A 6,023-nucleotide genomic window follows, 5' to 3' on the forward strand; every position below is an offset into this window, starting at 1 on the left:
CTCTATAGCTAGGAACAAATTAGCCAACAATCCCTGATGGACAGAGGGCAGAAAGAACATCAATTTCCACTTGGTCTTATCCTACTTACCCATTACTTTCTATGATCCACAAGCAAAGTACCCTAGTCAATAATCAAGGTTCCTTGTAGAGGAAAACTTTAAAGCTCAGTATAATTCTTCCAATGCTTCAATTTTCTACCAAATAAATGCCAACCATCCAATTCATCATGAGGACCATTAGGAAATATCTATCCATACCTGGATTATTATAATTTAGATTGTATTTATTATTCATTCCCAAGAAATGACAGGCTAGTATTTGGTTAAACTTCTTAGTTTAAAACAAAAATGAGGATCAGATTCACTGTACTTATCCTTTTATATCCAGCCACAACAATTTTATTAGTGGAAGACTAGGAATGCTGAGGGCACATGTCAAAAGAGGCACAATACTTGATTGAAGGAAACAGCACAAAGGTCAACTTATTATAGTTTCATGGGATGTATCCAAGAGTATTGAGCAAATATTTTTGAGCCAATGATTTAAAGATATATCACACACACACACACACACACACACACACACACACACAAATACATATATGGATATAACTTTCTGTTACTCCAGATTGTCTTTTCTCTGCAAATGAATAAAGAAGAGAAATGCCAAATAATTTTTGGGTGAAGGTATGCATTGTAATCTGATTTGGTTTCTGAGTCCAGTGAATTCTAAATCCATCTATATCTTAGAGCAAAAAGGTCAATCTGAATTTTCTACAATATTCTTGACAAATAAAAAATCAAGTCTCTTCCGCTTCTACTAACAGGGAAATCATCACTCCTCTGAGGTAATTCATTTCACTTTTGCACAACTCTAACAAAGGCTTTTCCCCTAGCAGAAAATAAAAGAAGGTCATACTCTTAACTTCCCAATCAGTTTTTCAGCTTTATCCTCGGAGGCCGAGAAGTAGAAATATTGAATGTTCCACCATATGTCAACTTTTCAACTATTTGATAACATGCTCTCTTAAACATTCATGCCTTCAGGCCAAGCCTCAGTTTCTTCAGCTGATCTCAGATAGTATGGTATTTGGGTCAATTCATCATCCTTGTTTTTCTTCTCTGGGAAATACTCCAGCTCATCAATGTTCTTTTAAAATTGGGTTCCCAGGATTTAATATAACACTTCTGATATGGTCTGAGCAGGCAGAATATAAAATACTTTAATGTACTTTGTTCCAATATTGGGAGACTTTTAGACTGCATTTGTTTGGGGGCTGTGGTGTCATATTTTAAACTCAGTCTGAACTCAGAGGCTACTGCTATTCCTATTTCACATCCTCCTAAACCTATTCACACTCTTACTACTCACTTCTCCTACTACTACTACTAGAACTCCTACTCCAGCTAGTACTATTTCTACTACCAACTTCAATAGCACTTTAAGTTATTTACACTTTCCAAATGTTATCTCATTTTAACCTCACAGCAATACTAAGGAGTAGGTATTATTATTCTCCCCATGTACAGAATTAAAAGCCCAGATTATTTTCAACATGACTTCTGTGCAATTGTACCTGTCCTACCCTGTACATCTTGGCCAATTTTGAGACCAAAGTGTAAAAGTTGATGCTTTTGCTAGTTACATTTCACTTTATTACTTTCTGTTCATCCTTCTTGCCTGGAATGATCTTTGGGATTCTGTCTTTATCCTTGAAATAATTTCAGCAAGCCCTCCTAGTTCAGTTCCATCTGTCAAAGAAACAGGTATACCATAATCTGACATAAATCATGTGGACTATCCCAGAGTGAAGCACAGATCCCTGGGGCAATCCACTGAAGACCACACTTCAAATCGGCATGGATGCAGTAATCCTTACTTTTTGGATTCTTTGTCTTGAATATGTCATTTCCCCATTGCTTTGGGAGTAGTCCCTGACCCAAGTGGACTCTGAGGTCCCTTCAGTTCTGAGACTCTTGAATACAATTTTGGGTCAGATGGCAGTAGTCTGGGAGGGCTCACTGGTTTCTCTGTATCCAGTTGCTATGGGCCAATCTCCATTTCCTTGACAAGGCAAGAGAAATGATGACTTAGGGAACTATTGTCATTGTCTCTGGAACTAACTGAGGCATCTTGGATTGTGTAGGAAATGCCTTAGTTGGTGAATGGTACTCTCAAGATATTACAAATGGGAAATAAGCTCCCGGTCCCCATGCAAGGAACCAAGGGTGCTGGCACGTAGAGACCACCTTCATACACCCAAACTCTACCCTCCCAAGTCTAATGGTCTACAATCTGAAACACTGCCAAATGGATGAGCCAGCAGAGATCTGTGTACTCACCATTGTAGACAAAGGCAAGTCAAGCACTGGATCAGTTTTAGATGTAAGTTACTTAAGATAGGACTTAGATCAAATCAAGAAATTTCCAGACTCTCCTGTTCCATAGTGCTCCCTCCCTCCTGATGATTTTGACCATCTTGGTTAAAGTATAGGATTGCTATTGATGAGGATAGAAGAGAAGGAGAGGAGAGAGAAGGGGGGCGAGAGAGAGAGAGAGAGAGAGAGAGAGAGAGAGAGAGAGAGAAGGAGAGAATGTGTGAGAGTGGATTTAGTTGTTGTCTTGTGGTATCAAAGAAGACCACAACCTCAGGAAAATAATGCCATGCCTTGAACATAAGCTTGATTACAATGAGGGGGGAGTTGGGCAAAGACTTCATCTTCAGTATCCCATGTGAGCTCAGTGACCTGCCAGAGTAAGATCAAGATGGTTGATGATAAGTGGGAGACCCTGACCTTTTGAGTCAGGTCTTTCACATAGCACTGAGGCTTTTCAGTGATGCAGTAAGGCAACAAGGAGTCAAATAGTGTGCTGACCCAGGATCCAGGAAGACCTGAATTCAAGTTTCAACTCTTACACTGTGTGGCCTTAGGAAAATCTCAACCCCTCTCAGGAAGCCCCTTGCAGCTCTCTAAGATTTCACATTCCCAAGCTACATTGATGAAGGGAGTTTCACCCCCAGAGTTCTTGAAGTCAACAAAATAACAGTTCTGGATCACCCCTGAAATTATGCAAACCTTGGATAAGGGGGAAGGATGACTTTGTGCAGTGCTAAAATGAGTCCTGAGATAAAGACATTGGGCTCTTCCAGCCCCCAAGAAGGAAGTGTTACTTTTGTTTGAACATGCCCACTATCAATTTAACATAGAACCTCAAAAGCCATGGAATCATTTGTAAAGGGGAGGTGCTTTGTATCACTTTACAACCCAAAAGGAAGAAGTAAAAGAAAATCAGTGTCCAGTCTATCCTTATATTCTGCTGAGGTCCAATGAGTGGCCAGAGTAGAAGTGGGATTGGCAGCCAGATGCTTAAGCTTTCCACTAATGGCCCCTTCTTGTTGCCCTATCCTTCCTCTCCAGGCTCTTGTGATCATGCTTTCTTGGGATTGTGAGTTTTAGTATCTGGACTAGAAATCTGAAATCCAGCAAACCTGATTTTTAGATAGGTTTTTTTTATTATTAAGGCAAACTGAACTAGTTTTCTTCAAGTGATCTTATTATAATATTTTACTTCATTATTTTTCAGTTAATAAGTATATGTTTCCCTTTCCATGTACCGCTTCCCCTCCCTAATCCTTCATTAAGTTTTCCTTGTGTTTTCTTGTCATGGAAAACAAGACCTCTCCCAAAAACTAATAAAAACCAAAGAAAGTATCTGGATGAATGGGTAAAATGACCAGGAGACAAATGCTGTCATTTTAGCTGTGCCTAGCTGCAAAGTCCCCACCTTTACCAGAAAAGTCCATATAGCTCTTGGCTTCTTTTTCTTATCTCAAGTATCTCCACAGAAATTTGAATTAAGAAAAAAGTGACCACTCATGCCACTTGGTAAACAGTTTGGTAAAAGAAGACTACTGAAAAAAATACCATTGCAAACAGAATTGGCCAAATGGAAAAAAGAGGTACAAAAGCTCACTCTTGATAAGGATTACATAAAAATTAGAATTGGGCAAATTGACTCTTTGAGATATAAAGAACAAATAGTCAAAAGAATAATAAATAGAAAAATGTAAAATATCACATTGGACTGGGAAATAGATTGAAGAGAGATTGTACTAAGTAAAAAGTCATAATCAAAGAAAGAGTTTTGATATTATATTTTTAAAAATTATAAAAGTTTCCCAAAGTCCTACAACCAGATGGTAAAATAAGGAATCCACTGATCACTCCTCAAAGAGATCTCAAAATAAAAACTCCCAGGAATATTACAGACACATTTCAGAGCTCCCTGAGAAGAGATTACACTTCAAACAGCAAGAAAGAAGTCATTGAAATAGAATGCAGCCACAGTAATTGAACACAAAAGTTAGCAGCTTCTATATTAAAGGAATTGAGGACTTGGAATATGACATTTTGGAGCGTAAAGGAGTCAAGATTATAATCATAAACAACCTATCCAAAAACACTGAGTATAATTCTTCAAGGGGAAAGCTGACATTTAATGAAACAGAGCACTTTCAACCTTTCCTAATGAATAAAAAAGAGATGAATAGACAATTTGACTTTCAAATACAAGAAAGCAGAAAAAAAGGTAAACATAAAAGAGAAATCTTAAGGGACTCAATAAGGTAAAACTTTTTTACATTTTTATATGAGATGATACATGTAACTCCTAAGAACTTTATGAGTATTAGGATAGTTAGAAGGAATATATATATATATATATATATATGTATGTATGCATGTATGTATGTATATAGAGAGGGAGAACACAAAAGTGAGTCATCTATGTTGCAGTTTTGTCAAAAACATGAATGTGTGGTAAAAAAAGAGGGAGGCACCAGAAAAGAGGTGAAAGAAAGAAAGAAAGAAAGAAAGAAAGAAAGAAAGAAAGAAAGAAAGAAAGGGAAAAAAATATCCTCTTTAGAAAGATATATAAAGAATTTTTACAGTGGAAGAAATAAAAGGAAGGGGAAAAGCAATTCTTCAATTGCTTTGTAATTGGTCCAACAAGGGAAGAAGTATGTGGGTAGTTAGATGTGTGTGTATTTCTAGATATAGATATATGTGTGTATGTATGTAAGCATACACAGTAAATTGTATCTAGAAATCTATCTTACCCAGCAGAAAATGAAGAGAAGAAAAGGATAAAATAAAGGGAAGGTAATAAAAGAGAAGGAAAATGAAAGGAGGTAGTGGTGAACAGCAAAACAAACTTTTGAGGAGAGATAAGGTACAAGGAAATGGAGATGGATAAACAGAGGTAAACAGAATGGAAAAAAATTTCAGTTAGTAACTAACCATAACAGTGAGTTTGAATGATTCTCCATAAAAAGGACATAAATAGCATGTAGGATTAGAAAACGGAATCCAAAAATATGTTTTATAAGACACACTGTGGAAACACACATAGAGAGACATACAGATAAATAGAACTGTCCAGGGAGGAATCTATTTTGCTTCAGGTGAGGTAAAAAAAAAAGGCATGGATAGCAATCATAATCCCAGAAAAGGGAAAGGCAAAAATAAACCTTAAAAGACATAGGTAGGGAAAATCCATCTTTCTAAAAATCATCATAGACAATGAAGTAAGTAAATAAGGAAGGAAGGAAGAACTCCTTAGATCTTGAAGCCATGATGTCATAGAAAATGTCATGACAGGCACATAATTTGGGTTAAAATGAGAGGGTATTCTAAAAAGAAACCATTATTGCCATCTTCCAGAACCATCTGATCCCAGTGGACTGATATTATAAGAACAGGATGACTGTAGTTGGCCTGAACATTGGACAGGAGACAATGAAATAATATCAATCCCCACATTTATGCACTAAACAGCATGGCATCTAAATTTAAAAGAAATATTAAATGTGTTATAGGAAAAAATAGTAAAATGATACCAGGACTGGGACCTCAGTATTCCACTTTCAAAACTAGTTAAATCCAGCCATAAATTAAAAAGACATAAAGGAAGAATTTTAGAAAAATTAGATATGATAGACATCTGGAAAAAAACTGAATGA

This window comes from Macrotis lagotis, chromosome 3 (assembly GCF_037893015.1).
Source record: "Macrotis lagotis isolate mMagLag1 chromosome 3, bilby.v1.9.chrom.fasta, whole genome shotgun sequence".
Classification (NCBI taxonomy): domain Eukaryota; kingdom Metazoa; phylum Chordata; class Mammalia; order Peramelemorphia; family Peramelidae; genus Macrotis; species Macrotis lagotis.